At 35.9% G+C, this 17,226-nt stretch overlaps 1 protein-coding gene across 6 annotated transcripts in view; it reads left to right on the forward strand.

The window, feature by feature from the left end:
* Positions 1 to 17,226, forward strand: part of BMPR1B (bone morphogenetic protein receptor type 1B) — a 382,986-nt gene that overhangs the window by 218,500 nt on the left and 147,260 nt on the right. For 2 of the 6 annotated variants that reach the window (XM_087434614.1, XM_087434613.1), the window contains one exon: positions 7,316 to 7,410. The exons of the other annotated variants lie outside the window; for them this stretch is intronic. The gene's annotated coding sequence lies outside the window, so the exon portion shown is untranslated. The remainder of the gene's footprint in view (positions 1 to 7,315; positions 7,411 to 17,226) is intronic. 6 annotated transcript variants of the gene reach the window in all.

Below are 17,226 nucleotides of genomic sequence, written 5' to 3' on the forward strand. Positions count from 1 at the left end.
ATAAGTGAGTGGCTATGTCTATCCCAGGTACAACTTTGCTGGGCCCTTGAAAATATGTTTTAAGCTTTATTTGGTCCTAGTGTTTTCTAAAATTATATTTACTGGAAGTGAAGAGTAAATAGCCTAAAGGCCAAAAAGCATATGAAAAGATGCTTGGCATTATTAGTCATTAGGGAAATGCAAAATAAAACCACAGTGATATTCTACTTCATACTCACAAGTATTGCTGTAATAAAAAAGACGGATAATTACCAGTGTCTGTAAGGATGTGGAGAAATTGGAACCCTCACACATTGCTGGTAGAGGTATAAAATGGTGCAGCCACTTTGGAGAACAGTTTGACAGTTCTTTAAAATGTTAAACATAAAATTACCATGTTACTTAGCAATTTCACTCCTAGGTATTTATCCAAGAGTAATGAAAACATATGTTCACACTAAAACTGTACATGAAAGTTCATAGCAGTATTATTCATAATAGCTCAAAAGTGGAAACAACCCAAATGGCCATCAGCTGATGAATGGATAAATAAAACATGGTATATCTGTTCAATGAAATATTATTCAACAATAAAAAGAAATGAAGTACTGATACTTAGTGACACAGGTCTAATATTAAACCCATTTTATTGATGAAAAAATCAAGGTTATATAACTTACAGTGTAACTTGAGAAAGATGAAAGCTCTGGTTGGCTTGACTTCAAAACCCGCACTTCACCTCTGCACTGTGATGAGTTGTTGTTGTTGTTCTTGTTTGTTTGTTGTTTTAAATCTTTACCCTCATCTTTCTTTCTCTTTTCTTCATGGCCATGAACAAAAACAACACCATGGTTCATGGTGTTGTATCTACACTTTTTGAAAGAGAGATTTTATTCCATGTCTTACTTCACTTGCTTACCTTCCATCTCCAGTGGAAACAGCTCGGCCACCAGTGCTCTTTCTTTTTTAATACCTGCTTTGCTGAAATGTAATTCATATACCATAAAATTCACCCTTTTAAAAGGTACAATTCAGAGATATTTAGCATCACAGTGCTTTCTGAATGTTGTTTTCAATCTCTTTTATGTTTGAGCTTGCCGTGACATTTTAGAGTGTTGCCCACTCCCTCCTGAAGACTTCATCCTCATTCACTCCTTTTCTCCTGCTTAAATTCATAGTAGTTGTACAATCTTTGTGGGCTTCTCCTCCTTGACCCACCTTTTAAATGTTGGTTTTGGGTTAATTCTCATTATGCATGCTGTCCCTGAGAGACCTCCTGACTTCAGGAACCACCTCTGTTGATATGTGGCTCACAGATCTCGATTTCGGTTGTTTATACAACACATGTTTATTGTGCATTAGTTATGCTAGGCTCAGTTTAGGCACATGAAATCTGTGCTGTTGTTGAACTTACATTCTATTGGGAAGAGATAAGCAATAACAATCAAATAATAAAGAAGAGAGTTTGAAATTTGAAATAATGTGTTGGTGGTAGGCTTCACTGAGGAGGTGCTGTTTGAACAGAGACTTGAAGGAGGTGAAGGAGTTGGCCATGAAGCCGTCTGCAAGAAGAACGTATCGGGGCAGGAACAGCAAATAGAAGGAAACCATGGCCAGTCTTGTCAGGCACATTCAAGGAATGCCAACAGAACGAGGGGCTGGAGGTGAGAAAATGAGGGGTGCTGTAGTCAGTGCTGTCAGAGACCTAACAAGGGGGCAGACCACGTAGGGCTTTATAGATATTCTAAGGACTTTGGCTTTTACTCTCTGAGTAAAACAGGGAAGCAGTGCAGAGTTTTGAGCAGAAGATGAATATGATCTGAGTGATGTTTTTAAGCTACTACTTTCGTTTCTGTGTTGAGAATAGACTAGATGATGACAAGGTTTGAAGGAGAAAAACAGGATGGATAGAAGGCTACTGAATTGATGCAATCTTCATTGCTCCTGTATTCTAGATCAGTATATTTAAGTGCCTGTTGAACCTGCTCACTTGATATAACACACATATCTCAAGCTCATCACGTCCTAACTAAATCCATCTCTTCTTCATAGCTGCTGATTTCAGTCGTTTCCTCTCTCTATAACCTCTGCCTTATCGAAGACCCAGCTACCCAAAGGAGGAGCCACCTTTAATTTTTTTTTGTCTTTATTTTTTAGAGCAGTTTAAGGTTTATAGCAAAATTGAGAGGAAAGTACAGAGATTTCCCATATGTCCTCTGCCCCCACGCAGGCATAGCCTTCTCCATTATCAGTATTCTCCCACCCAAGTGGTACGTTTGTTACAATTGATGAACCTACATTGTCACTTCAAGTCCATAGTTTATGGTTTACTCTTGGTGTTGTACATTCTGTGGGTTTGGACAAATGTATAATGACATGTATCCATTATTATAGTGTCATACAGAATATTTTTATTGTCCTAAAACTCCTCTATGCTCACCTATTCATCCCTCCCCCCCACAATCCCTGCTATTTTTACGGTCTCCAGAGTTTTGCCTTTTCCCAAATGTCATACAGTTGGAATCATACAGTATGTAGCCTTTTCAGATTCGCTTCTTTCACTTAGCAATATGCATTTGAGGTTCCTCCATATCTTTTCATGGCTTAATAGCTCAGTTCTTTTTAGTAATGAATAATATTTCATCATCTAGATACCACAGTTTATTTATTCATTCACCTACTGAAGGACCTGTTGGTTGCTTCCAGGTTTTGGCAATTATGAATAAAGCTGCTATAAACATCGTGTGCAGGTTTTTGTGTGGACATAAGTTTTCAACTCCTTTGTGTAAATACTAAGGAGTGTGATTGTATGGTAAGAGTAAGTTTAGTGGGTTTTTTTTTTTGTGAGGAAGATCGGCCCTGAGCTGACATCTCTTGCCAATGCTCCTCTTTTTGCTTGAGGAGGATTGTCCCTGAGCTAACATCTGTGCCAGTCTTCCTCTATTTTGTATGTGGGATGCTGCAAGAGTAAGTTTAGTTTTGTAAGACACCACTAAACTGTCTTCCAAAGTGGCTGGACTATTTTGCATTCCCACCAGCAATGAATGGAATTTCCTATTGTTTTACATCCTGGCCAGCTTTTGGTGTTGTCAGTGTTCTAGATTTTGGCCATTCTAATAGGTGTGTGGTGGTATGGTATCTTATTGTTGTTTTAATTTGCGTATCCCTGATGACCTATGATGTGGAGCATCTTTCCATATGCTTATTTGTCATCTGTGTATCTTCTTTGGTAAGATGTCAAAGTCTTTGGCCGATTTTTCAATTGAGATTTTTTTTATTGTTGAGTTTTAAGAGTTCTTTGTATGTTTTGGATGACAGTCCTTTATCAGATGTGCTTTTTGCAAATATTTTCTCCCATTCTGTGGCTTGTCTCCTCATTCTCTTGGCATTTTCTTTCTCAGAGCTTCATGGATTGTGCCTTTGGTGTTGTATCTAAAAACTCATCACCATACCCAAGATCATATAGGTTTTCTCCTTTGTTATCTTCTGGGAGTTTTATAGTTTTGCGTTTTACATTTAGGTCTGTGATCCGTTTTGAGTTAATTTTTGAGAAGGGTATAAGGTCTGTGTCCAGATTCATTTTTTTTGCTTTTGGATATCCAGTTGTTCCAGCATCATTTGTTGAAAAGACTGTCTTTGTCCCATTGTATTACCTTTGCTCGTTTGTCAAAGATCAATTGACTATATTTATATGAGTCTATTTCTGGGCTCCAATGATCTATTTGTCTGTTCTTTCTCCAGTACCGCACTGTCTTGATTACTGTAGCTTTATAGTAAGTTTCGATGTCGGATGGTGTCAATCTTCCCACTTTGTTCTTCTCCTTCAATATTACGTTGGCTATTCTGGGTCTTTTGCCTCTCCCTATAAACTTCCTTATAGGTTTGTTGATATCCACAAAATAACTTGCTGGGATTTTGGTTGGGATTGCATTGAATCTATAGATAAAGTTGGGAAGTTCATACCTTTGACTCTTCGTGTGTTTCTTACGCTTCAATCAAAATTTAAGATAAAACCCTTTAAGTTCTTCTTAATAGGGCATATCAATTATTTTACTTTTGTCCACTGATTTCCACTGATTAATATGTCAGTCTCATCTTTTTGCTACCCTTTAATACTCAGAATTAACATTCTAGCAGTTCCTTGAGAGAAATGCAAGGTAAGAGTCTCTCATTCCTTTCTGCTGTTGTGAGGGCACTGCTTAGCCCGCTTCATTGCCTGGCCTGGACAGCCTCTACCTGTTTTAAGTGACTGATATAAAGGCAGTATGTGGTATTGTAGTCCAGACAGACAGATTTGGGCTGAATCCCAGATCTACTATTTATTAGTTATATGACTTCAGACAAGCCATTTAATAACTCTGGCTCATTTTCTTTATCTTAAAAAAGGTAAAAGTGTACCCATCTGTCAGGGTTTAGTGTTAGAGATAATGTATCTAAGGCCCCTGTAAGACAATAATCACTCAATGAATAATAATATTCCCTCTAGGCCACATGCTTCAGGAAGACAAGGGGAGAGACTTAACTATTAAAGTCTGTAGTTTTCATTAGGGGTTCTCTCTTTGTGTTGTATGGTTCTATGGGGTTTAACAAATGCCTAATGCCATATATCTACCATTACAGTGTCATATAGAATAATTTCACTTCTCTAAAATCCCCTGTGCTTCCCGTACTCCTCCTCCCTCCTGACCCAAAACTCTTGGCAGTCACTGATTTTTTTTTTGCTGTCTCTATGGTTTTGCCTTGTCCAGAATGTCATATTGTTGGAATCACACAGTATATAGCCTTTTCAGACTGGCTTTTTTCACTTAGCAATTGAATGGATAGTTTTAAAGGAGCCAGTGTCCAGATTCTCAACTTCTACATAAACTCCATTAATATTGATCTGGCTAAGAACAATGCTTTATTCACAACAATCTTTCTCTTACTTTACAAAAGAAAGGCACACCATTATCCATCCAGATCGTACAGGGTACATTGTTCTGGGGTCATAGAAAATTTAACAATTTAAAATTTTCAGTTAATGCCTTAAATTTTTGTTGCACAGAAGTATGATAGAGTCAACAAAGATTTGTAATTATAAACTATATTACATAAAAATTCTGTGAGGAAGTGAGCTGGAAATAAACATCAAGAAAGTAAAATAATAATAATGAAAAATTTTCAACTGTTAAAAGAAGAATCTATTCGTGTATTATTTAAATGGATAATAGTTTTATTAAGTTACTATGGGTTTAGATTATATTGAGTAGTCTTAAAATAGTTGATATAAGTTTTGTTTTAAAATGTCAGTATTTCCAATAGGGGGGAAATTAAATTGTTTGCAAGCACATATTTTACCATAGGTGAAAAATTGTAGATGTTAACTCGGTAGTGTGTGAGTGGTTACATAGTTTTTCAAAATTCTTTTAAGGATCTGTGAACAAAAATAGTTGAAGACTGCTAGCCTACTGTATAAAACCTAGGTTTTTTAACTTGTATATAAAACCCCTCATCACTTTTCTCCTTCTAGTCCTTTGTAAAAAAATTTTTTAAATCATTTCCTGCTTCCCATTCTATGCTCTAGCAAGAAAGAACTATTTGCAGTTCCATATCATGCTTTTCCCTGCCTCTCCGTCTTGTGTTGTTCTCTCCCTCCTTCGCCTCACTGCCTTCTACTCTTTCTGTAAGATGCAGAAGTCTCAAGTGGGGAATTACGTATCATTCTCCCACTTTGTGCTGGCACAGATGCTTGTGTTCCAGGCTCCCTCCCTGCTCTCTTCTAGTCTTCATCACCACACTAACACATTGTTTTGTAATTAGTTTTTTTCCTCTGCAATTGGGCTGTAAGGTCTCTGAGAGAAGGAACTATGTTTTGTCTTTGCCTCCTCAGCACCTAGCTATATACCTTTTCTCGATTAAGTTAATTTATTGGGAAAATATTAATTATTGAATGAAACAAGGAGAGGTGCATTTCAATTGTTAGAAGGTTAATTCTTGTGCATAACTTTTTTGGGGGGTCAATTAAACTGTAAAAGTCTATTTTAGTTTTATGCTAGTTATTTTTCAGCTATAGTGTTTGCCCTTACTGATAAGGGTTTCAATAAGATTTCACGTGAAAATGGGATTTTGAGCCTAAAAATGAGTTTGAGAACCATTCTTGTGGTTCTCAAGAAGAAGCACAGCATTGGACAGCATTGTGAGCAATAAGGCAAAGGGTCTAGTTGTAGCTCTGCCACAATCTTGCTATGTGACCATGGGTAAGTTAACCAGCCTGGAGGTCTGTTTTCTCACCTATAAAATGAGTAAGTGACCAGATTATTTCTAAGGTTTCCTTTACCCTTGATTTAGTCAAGAGAGAAAATTTCAGTAAAGCAAACATGATTGTTCTTGGTAAGAAGAATAAAAAATATGGACTTGATTTATTTTCCAGTCATTCATATTGGACACTATATGTGGTATACGTAGATAATGCTGACCTCGTTCATATGACCTACAAACTATATAGCGTCATGGCTTAGATTTTATCTTTAATTGAAAAAATAAAGTTAAATAATTCAAATAGTCGTGATTGAAAATCTAGAAGTAGTTAATATGTTGACTCATATAATTTCATGTTATATTTTATCTTCTTTCACCAAATACATAGTTTGATCTGATTAATAATATTATCCTTTCTACCCTTTCTATCATTCTGGAAATGAACTGATTTGTGTTGAAGTATTTCTTTGTGGCCAGTTACTCAGTCACTGCAGCCTATTCAATGAGAAGCAGTATTAAAAACAATTACAATAACGCTTTCCTGCCTCTTTTGGTCATTCATAATATGTAGTAATTCAGTTTGACAAAGCTTGATTGAATGACGTTTAGGTATGACTTTTATAAAGGGTTTGAGATTATGTTGTTTGGCCTAAAGAAAGGCAGTATTTCCTTTCTTGTCTTCCATTCCACCCGGCCCCCCTTTTCTCCACCTGCTTGAGGAAAACTGTATTTCTTCAAACCTCATAATTGCTCTTCTGTGCCTGCTTTGGGCCTCAGGAAAGGCCCATAGCATCTGTAAAGCTGGCAGCAAAATGGTATTTCCAGGCAGGCACAGGGTTGCTGAGTAGTGAGCCAACCCACAGCTTTGTCTGAGCAGCTGAGAACTTTGCTGGAGTATTACCACGGTGTTCAGTAACACAGACCTGTGCCATGAGCAAGGCAAGCACTGAGCAAGTGTCAGGGTCAATATTTATAGACCACTACGTAGCTGCCTTGCAGAGAGAGAAACACGCACACAGAGGGCAAGGAAACAGAGACTGCGGGGGAGAGAACTTTAATTTCCAATTTTTTTTCTTAAAAAATTCTTTTTAACTGTCAGGTTCACACTTCTGCTGAATCATAACCATTTGCCGCTGAGCTATGACAAGAGAGGAAACAAAAAGTTAAAAGAGCAAGGCTGCCATAAGTGAGAAGGTAAGTAACTAGCCAGTTCAGGCTCGCTTTTACTCGTAAACTCCATCTCCCTGTTGGCTGCTCTGCATCAGTGAGCAAAGGGCTGTGTGGCATGTTCAGGCTAATAAGGAGGGGCTGCCTGCTGTTTGAGAGTGTTCTTGGTGGCAGTGTCGTTTTGTGTCCTGCTCTTAAGAATGCTGTGTGCACTCATAATACACTTAAATAACGTGGGTGGTGGGAATGGCTTTCAAACACTAATTTCATGTTGTGTCCTATCATTAAGTTTCTGTTTCTTTATTCTGTCAATCTTGAAGTCTTCTGATTGGTAAATTCCTGTTTGCTTTTGTATCAGTATTAAAACATGAATATTAGTAAGTTTATAGTAGTGAGTGGTCTAGAAATGGAACAGGGGAGAAATTCAGATGAACATGTGAAGATGTAGTAGACACTGCCAAAACTGTGCAAGCTGTGAATGTGAGCAACGTGAGGTCTTTGGAAAAGAAAGCCAATGTCCGTTTGACAGTGCACTCAAGTGAAATAGTGACTGCCTTTGGGAATAGAGAGAACCGGGAGTGAGGAAAAGTAAGAACAGTCTTCCTGGCCCAAGGGGCAAAAGACTCAGCATTTAGGAGAGTTTCTCTGCTTGTCTAGGTGACTTGGTTCCTTACAAAATATGACTCCCTAAAGACATTAAATTAACACCTCTTGCTCCACATTAGTGGTTTGTTTTTCTGTTTCATCACATGTAGCACTTTTACATACATTTCTCAGTGTGTTCAGAGTGTTGTTGTATGTTCATTTATCACCATTGTTTTGCATATCCTAGATTAACACTAAAAGCATGGTGCTAAAGGGGACAGAAAGAAATTGTTTTCTGTATATTTTCTGATTTAGAAAACCCATGACATTTATATACTTACATGTTTGATGTTTACTACACATGGCTCGTGAAGTAACTGTGTTGCTTCTCTGTAAGTATGGCATTAACCAAATGAAACTTATCCCCTGATATAGTGACAGTTTCCCTGTTGTTGGTTTTTTAATTGTGGAAGATAAGCATTAGCATGATACTTAAAATTTTTAGGTTAGGTTATAGATGCTGATTATAGTTCCCAAGGGTTTTCTGTACTACACACTTAAGTTAAAAATAAAAAATTAAAGTTGCTGTAGAGCTTACACTGCAGGTCAACAGAGATACAAGGAAAAGCTGGTAGTATGGCCCAGGTTTGGTTGATATGCAGGAACCAGCCCGTTCTAAAATGGAGTGAACCACATCCAGAACAACAGGGGGAATAAATCTAAATGCAAAGTAAATATTGAAAAGTGAGTCCAATAGTTGTAGAGTATCACTTTTGTTGAATCATATATAATTTTTAAAATAATGCAGTGTTTCAAAATCAATTTTATTAAATCAGAAATGCTCTAAGCCTAGTCTAATATGTAAATTTAAACTATATTTTAACATTCATTTAATGCTTGTTTTAGCCTCTGAATCAAGCTTTTTCTTTGTGCTTGGCAAGTTCTGCCTACCAGTTTACTAATGGGTTTGATTTAGATTTTTGACAACAATATGTTTATTTTGAAAATGCAACCATGGTTGATCTGGAATGGGCATTTCTCAATTAAATTTTTCTGTCCCACTGCCTTTGGGTAATAACTCATGATCAAGATTTTGATTTCAGTTCTTTATTCAATATCTTTCATTTGTTCACTTTATATGTTACATTAATACATGATATTGCTTTCTTACAACTTTTTTATTGGTTGTATTTTTATTCCTTCTGGTATCTTGTTTCTGAAGTACTCTTTGGAAACTTTGGGCAGAAAACAAACCAAAGAAACTTACTACAATAAAAAGACACTAAAAAATGTCATCCCTTTAATCGAGAGAGGAAAGAGAAAATTGTGATATTGGTTGATAATGTCTAATATGGGATGTGTTCTGGTTGAAGGCTGGTTGAACATTTTAAAACTTGAAATACCTTCTCAATATTTTTTTTGGCTTTAATGCCAATCCTGATATTGGTTATTTTCATATTTGTAAATAACATTTTATATGCAGGCATATTATGTAAAATGAATATGGGACCTTTTGTATCATGTGTTAACTATCTATTGAAGCAAGATGAGTGAGTTCAGCTTGAAATATTAATGTGAACCTCCTAATGGAGCTGACTGCTCCTAGTGTCATTTGCTATACCACCAGTCCTCTGCTGTACTACCGTTCAAGGGATCAGCTCCCACCCCACGAACACTTGGCTTTCCTACTGAAGCCATCCCACCCCTGGCTCTCTCTTGCTCGTAGATAAAGGTTGGGCTTCTTGGCACAATGAGTCTCTTCTTGATTTAGCTGCTACTTTTGTTTTGTGTTCACCTTCTGCCATTTCTTCTGGGCTATTTTCCACGTCTCTCCTGCCCCCCCCGTGAGAGTACGCCCCTTTCTTCTCTTTTATGCTCCAGCAGTATTAATCATCTTGTACTTCTCAAAACAATCCATACTATTTTACTCCTTCCTGGAATTGTTTATGTTGCTCCCTCTATCTTGAAAACCTTCTTCCCAGTTTTTGCCTTCCAGCCTCAATGAAGGCATCCCTCCTAGGAGCCCTGCTGGCCCACGGTCAGCCTCTGTGGTGTGGCCTCCTGTGTAGACCTCGGTTGGTCACAGCACTTTGCAAAGTCTGATGATATAATGTTTTGTGCTTCTTTTTCCACATGAGATTATAAGCCACTTGTAGCCAAGTTTTAAAATTTATTCTTTTATGTTCCTCCAAGACCTAGCGTATAACAGATACTCAAGAACTTGAACTGAAGAAAAACTATCATATTTATTTTAAACTCACATTTTTTTGCAGACTTTTTATTTTAGATGCTAAATGCTTTTAAAACAAAAGCAACGCTTTTTAAAAAATTTATCGTTTCTCTTTCTACCACCAATCACAGTTATGTGTATGTGTTTTTCCACGCAAGTAGATATTTGTTGAACTCATAAACTTATTTGAATAACAAAAGTTCAAAATGATATTGGTTAACACATGCAAATTCACGATATATAGCCCCAAAATGTTGTTGAATTAATTTGATGAAATCTGTCAACAAAATCAGCTAGTTGCTGCTCCCACATCAACCGCTGTGATAAAGTAAATGATACCCTAGCAAACTGCAGACAAAAGCCCAGAGAGAACGTCAGGAGAGAATGGGTCCATCCTTATGTATCCTAGAGAATTACAGAGCAGATGGCTCCCAATGTTACTGATAAAAATATACCTCCTAATTTTATTTACTATTGTAGACATAGAGATTTAAGGAAATAATGGAAAATCATGGCTTAAAAATTCTCAAACCTGAAAGGTGATATTCCATTTCAGTCAGAAGAAGAATTTGCTCCTCAAAATAGAAATGTTGAAAGAAAATGATATCAGTGTTTAAAAAAGTAGTTGAGAAATAGCAGCTGTTTCTTTTAGTTCTAATATTCAATAAAATAAATTTTATCTTTATGTTTTATTTCCCCACATACATAAAAATACTTACTTTGTATATGAAATGTTTTGTGTACCAGAAACCAAAGCTTCATGCACAATTTAGAGTAATTCACAACTTTTTTTATTTTGAGTATTTTTGCTTCTTAGTGTACTCTACCATAGTTTCCACTACTATTGAAGCATTATAAACCTCTTCCAGACATTGAATATGACTTTTTGTTTTTTTTAACCTTGAATTGTATCTGTCTTAGGAATGAAAACAAGATTGGTATTTTCGTATGAAAATTTGGTAGCCTTTTAATTTGCTTGGAATGGACCATAATTCAATCTGAAATGTCTCTTCAGATGTATTTTGCCCCATAACTATCCTGTAGTTAAATAGGTAAGGAGAGTGTGCCTTACCAAAGAGCTATAGTTATAAATTTTATTTATCTCACTGGCATATCAAATAATATAAATGTTGTAAAACTGGAAGGATGGGAGTTTGGTACTGGATGTAGAAATGTACCTAGTTCCCATCAGCCAATGATGAGAGAAACCCAAACTTGCCTCAATATTAAAAGATTATACCAAAAACAAACAAACAAGAGGAAAAACACCACCACCATCAAGAGGTCAAAAAACTTTGTGGTTGGAATGAGGCATTAAAGTATTTGCCAGAACAATAAAGTCTTATTTCACTGTTTTTAGCAGCTTAGCTTGCCAATCAAAGTTTTTCTGTAACTGCATGACATAGAATCCATTAGAGGAGGGGGACAAATTAATCATGGAAGTGGAGCCTTAAAACTCTTCTACTTTTTAACTGTTCATTTTATAGGTGCGGCAAATGTGGTACAAAGAGGTAATGTAGCTTGCTAGACATCAGCTTTTAAAGTAGCTAGTTAAGATTTTGATTTAAAAAAAAAGCGAAATATGTAATTATAAAGCCAGTATTTTATCATGGTGGCTTTTCCTATCTGTTTGTAATTGCTCTATTTTTATTCTGTGTATTGCATATAAAGCTTAATTTATTATCTCTCTGTGTTTTGTATTGTATTAGACTCCTTTGCAGTATTTCATAACTCCTGAAAATTAAAGCTAACAATTATTGCACTCAATTGAGATGCAGTACTTTTCCACTCATAATCATAGTTAAAATATATCTATATTTTAATGACAGATACTCTTTCTGGCTTTCCTGATTTCTCAGTTCTCTTTGGTAGTACAATCAGATTTATGCTGCATAACCTTCTCTTTCTCAGTAGAACATGGCAGATAATGCTGAAGCAAAAAACAGAAACTGAAAAAACAAATTTTGTACTTTGATTGGATCTAAGAGATTCTAATAGAGAATATATAGTTATATTTTGTTTTATAAGATGATTGTTTGGTCTATTTACAGCTGGCAAAATTTTGATTAAAATAAAAATCAAAGAACCAAATGTGCTTTGCCAGATTACATTGACTTTCATCTGGGATTCTTTAAAAAATGTGAATAATAGGGCCGGCCCTGTGGCTTGGTGGTTAAGTGCGCGCGCTGCGATGCTGGTGGCCCGGGTTCGGATCCCGGGTGCGCATCGAGGCACCACTTCTCCGTCCATCCTGAGGCCGAGTCCCACATACAGCAACGAGAGGGATGTGCAGCTATGACATACAACTATCTACTGGGGCTTTGGGGGGAAAAAATAAAATAAATAAAATCTTAAAAAAAAAAATGTGAATAATTAAGGGGGCAGGGAGAGGCAAAACAAGCTTGTTTTGTACATGTCATCTTCTGGTGAGACTTCGCTCTTCTATTCCTATCCCCATCACTCCCAAAGAAATTGGGGCTCTTTGCTTCCTTTAATTCTCGTTAATACTAAGGTCCCTGGAAAAAATCATCACTTACGTACTTAAAGATGAAAGAGTTTTCGAGCAAATAGCTGAAGGTTGTTCTCAGTCTCAGCCTATGATTTCTGAACTTTCCTGTTTCCTCCTCCCTCACATCAAAATCAAAATGACTATCTCTACCCACCTCCCCAGTCAATGAAAAAAATCTGATTACCCCTTAGTGAACGTTTCCATTGGATTGACACTTGGCACCTCAACCATATATTACCTATTTTTTCAAATCTTGCCTTCTAAGAGATTTATAATTTTTAAATCTTTCCTAATATGATAGAGGAAAGTGGTATTTTATTTAATTTATATTTTCAATTACTAGTGAACTTGAATCTGAGGGAATTATTAGTTATTAACATTTTATTCTTTATCATTGATCTATTTATATACTTATTCTTTTTTCAGAGACAGTATTTCTCTTATTGGTTTAGAAGCTTTCTTTTTTTTAAAATCAAAGGATCTGATTTTTTAAAGTTCTGTTATTTGTAACTGTTTTCACAAGTTTTTTATTACTTTTTCATTTTGTTTTATATGTTTTGAAACATAAGTATGTTTTGAAATATCTTCATTAAATCTAATCAATATTTTCTCCATCTCTTTTGAAACTGTGAAAGCTATCCAGAAATAGGAAAAATATTTTTCTACATTTTTATGGTTTAATTTATTTAACTGTTAATGCTGTGATTCACAAAGAGTTTATTAAACAAGTACTTCAGTACTTTTGTTGAATCATTATTCTACTTTCCAATTTTTCTTATGAGAAGAAGAATCATTATTCTCTTTTCCCCTTTCACCTTTATCTTGTACTCTGGCGGTACAAATTTAAATTTTTGTGTTATCTCAAATTGTATTGCATTTAAAATTTTATCTCTGTGAAACAGAAGTTCATGTTTCTCGTTAAATGAAATTTAAGTGTTGGAACGTGTTAAGAGTGTTGTTGGATTTAACTTGACACGCTCCTTGAAATTACTGCAGACAGGCTACGTGTATTACTTATGTTAAAGCAGACCTAATAAGAATATAATTCTGTATGAGTGGGAAATTGTGCATTAATAATAGCCACCATTTGTCAAGGATTTCTAGATATATATCTGGCATTCTACCAAGAACTCTATATCATTTTATTTAACCCTTGTAACAGACCTTGTAATGATTTATTCTGATTTCCTTTTTCAGGATAAAGAAACTGAGACCCCAAAATGTAAGGTAGCTTGATCAGCCTCACATAGCTAATAAGTGATAGGGTCATGACTGAAACTCAGATCTGGCCAAAGTCCATCTTTTAAGGAAGCATTGCCAAATAGAGAAATTCTGCTTTTTGCCGTAAGTGATAATAGATGTGTGTCTTATAGGGGTCAGATGGCAATAACCTTCCCAACTTGGGTTCATCTGTGAAAAACTGAGCTCAGGAACAAAGATTTTCAAAGTATAGAGGCAAGTCAAGGAAATCGGTGATATGAGGAACCTTTTTTTATTTGGGATTAGCACAGAAGATACCAGAATCTTAAGATGGACAGAAATAATCCTATACTTTCAGTCAGTTTGGAAGCAGCTAAAACATCTTTTAACTTCAAATCTTAGTAGCTCTATTGGTTTTATCATTTTCTTCCATTCCCAGTCAACATACTTCATTTCTCCTTCATATGCTTAACACACACACCACCATTCCCTGCCTCACGTACGTGCTCATGACCTCAGCAGGAAAATTGGCGAGGAGCTGCCTGGTCAGCAGGGAATGACTGTTTGATCTGGGTCCCTGTTTCTGGAACCATAAGTTTCGTTCAGAGGATAAATGAGTCTACCTAACTGGTATCCTTCACTATCATCTCTATTTTAAGCTACTCAGTTAAGAGACTCAGAGTTGTTGCTGTGGTATAAAGCTTTGGTATTTAAAGCGGGAAACAAAATTCTAAATATTTTGGTATTATGAGGACTCCCTGCTTATACACTAATTGGTCACCTGGAATGATGTAAGAGAGAATAGCTTAATCTGCTACGCATGGACATCCAAGGAAAGTTTGAGTTTGTATATATGGAGGGGGGAATCCACATATAAGAGTTTATACAAAGACGCCATTTGCAATCTTAATTGTTTGTTATACATTTGGCCACCATGAAGTAATTTGTTTTGTTTTTCTTTTTAACTCAAGGTAAATAGTTTTGCTTAAAGATAATATAGGATTTGTTTTGCCTTGGGTCACTCTGCCCTTTGTTGATTCCTTGGTGTGTCTGTGGTGAGATTTACACTGTAGTTCATTGGGGTTTTGTTTTATAGCCCTGTCTTGGAACACTTGAAAGTAAATTATACCTTTTAGTTAATAAGCAGGTGGTTCTTGTGTTATTAATTTGGAAAAGCATGCATCAGTCAGTATCTGTACTAATGAACAGTCTTAAGGATTCTGAATAGATTATTTCTCCTTTTTTCAGTCATTTTGTTTTCTGCTTTACTATAAAGACAATTAGAACTGCACAGTGTATAGTTGGAACATCATTTTGTGTATGATTTCATACATTAGTTCCCCAGATAAATAGTTGCTTTTTCCTTATGTAAAATTCACTAAGAGTCTCTCTCATTTCCACTTCTCTTTATACCAATTTTAACTTCATCAGTAAATTAATATATCATTATTCATATTAGTAGTTTAGCTTACTAACTTTGAAATCTATTTCTATGTTTATTGTCAGAAGCTTGCTGGCAAATGGAACTTGACAATAATAGAGAAGGGAAGCATGGTGACCTAGGACACACTGTTCTACTGAAGTAATTCCCAGTTCTCTGACAGTGCAAAGTTTTTTGTTTATTTGTTTTAAATTGGCCAACGTACAATGCGTATAGTCTTTTGAGTTACTCATTAATATTCCATGTGTAATCCTTTAAAATTATTATTGGTAGAAATAGACAGTTATTTAGGATTTTTTTTCTTGTACTGTTGCAGTCTAAAGTCGATTGGTACAGCTTCCAGAGCACAACGTGAGCATAAAGGATGTCTGCTGAAACTATGTGTTCTTAACTGGGGAGCTGGTTTTGTGGTCAATTTGAAGCTGTTCTCATACTGCATGTTCCCTCCAGTACAAAAGAAATGTGGTATTTATGCTAACATGATTTCAATTTCTTAATAGTCCAGACTGCATATGATTTGCCAAGAGGTTGAGAATCAATTTTTAAAATTTTGGTTAGATTTTAATAAAATATTTTCTGATATATATGTATGTTTCTGTTTATTAACTGTATATTGTCAGTGGTATTAATTAATACTTTTAGAGACATAAAGCATACTTTAGATCAAACACTGGTTTGCAAACACTGTAAGGCATGTAGAACACACATTTGGCCAGTTGTCCTTTGTGCTTCTATCCCATACTTACTGTAAGGCTGCTCATTTCTGCATGTTGGGCAGTTCAGCAAACAGGCTGACCTGGGGTCACCTGATGGCCAGCACAGAATCACCCATCCAGCTGGGGCATGCATGCTCTCAGTCCCCTCTTTATTTCCCTCCTTGCCCGCCCCATCACCCTGTTACCATCTCCGCCCCCCACCCACACCTGCTTTCTCTTCTTCCCCCTCTCCCTCCTTTGTTTCCTGGTTATTTTTTTATCTTGTTCATAATTGTCTGTTGCATCTCAACCTGTTATGTATCATACCAAGTTGTATTGATTTTTTTTTAACTTCAACATTATCTTCTGTCTTCCATCGATTGCCCAGTTATATCAGAAAATTCTTTTTTGTGTGTGCAATTTGAAGAAAACCTTTCCAATTTTAACAGAAATATTAAATGCCTGGAAGTAAGAGAAACTTGTATCATAAAATATATTAAAGTACAATTAGTATCTTTCAGTTTCCCTAAAGTCACTTTATACTTAATGATAACTTGGTGAACATTATGCCATGGATATTTGTATATATGACAACAATCTCATTTAACCCTTACAGTAGTTCCTTGAGGTGGTTTTTATTATCCCTATTTTGAAGATGAGGAAATGGAAATTCAAAGAGGTTAAATAATCATGCCTAAGATCACACAGCTTGAAAAGTAGGAGATGTAGGATTGAAACCCAGTTCTTTCTGACTCTAAAAACTTTACACTATAGTGTATGACTTTCTCTTAAAATAGGTAATTTCACTTTCCTACTCCTACAAATTTCTAAAAGTTTGAGAAGTAAAAAACAGCAGCGCAGGCTGCTTCCTTGTGTAGCAGAGGCCCAGACCAGAGGGCAGCACTCCATTCCCCTCAAGGAAGGCAAGGCTCTGTTGATATTCACAAACAGAAAAAGTCAATCTTAATTTTAGTCTATTATTTCATTCCACGTTTTTATCACTTTTCTAACTCTACCAAGGTTTCTTTATGCAAAGAGATAACAAAAGAAATATGTAGGAAAGTATCTTCTTCCAATAAATCCATGCTGTGCCTTAAAATGTTTTTGAGGCAGGTTAAATCTTCGTCTGTAATCTATACTGTCTGTTTTCGGTTAGACTCTAGTAGACTTTCTCGTTAGTTGT

Source organism: Ceratotherium simum, chromosome 8 (assembly GCF_057802395.1).
Source record: "Ceratotherium simum simum isolate JZ-2026a chromosome 8, ASM5780239v1, whole genome shotgun sequence".
Classification (NCBI taxonomy): domain Eukaryota; kingdom Metazoa; phylum Chordata; class Mammalia; order Perissodactyla; family Rhinocerotidae; genus Ceratotherium; species Ceratotherium simum.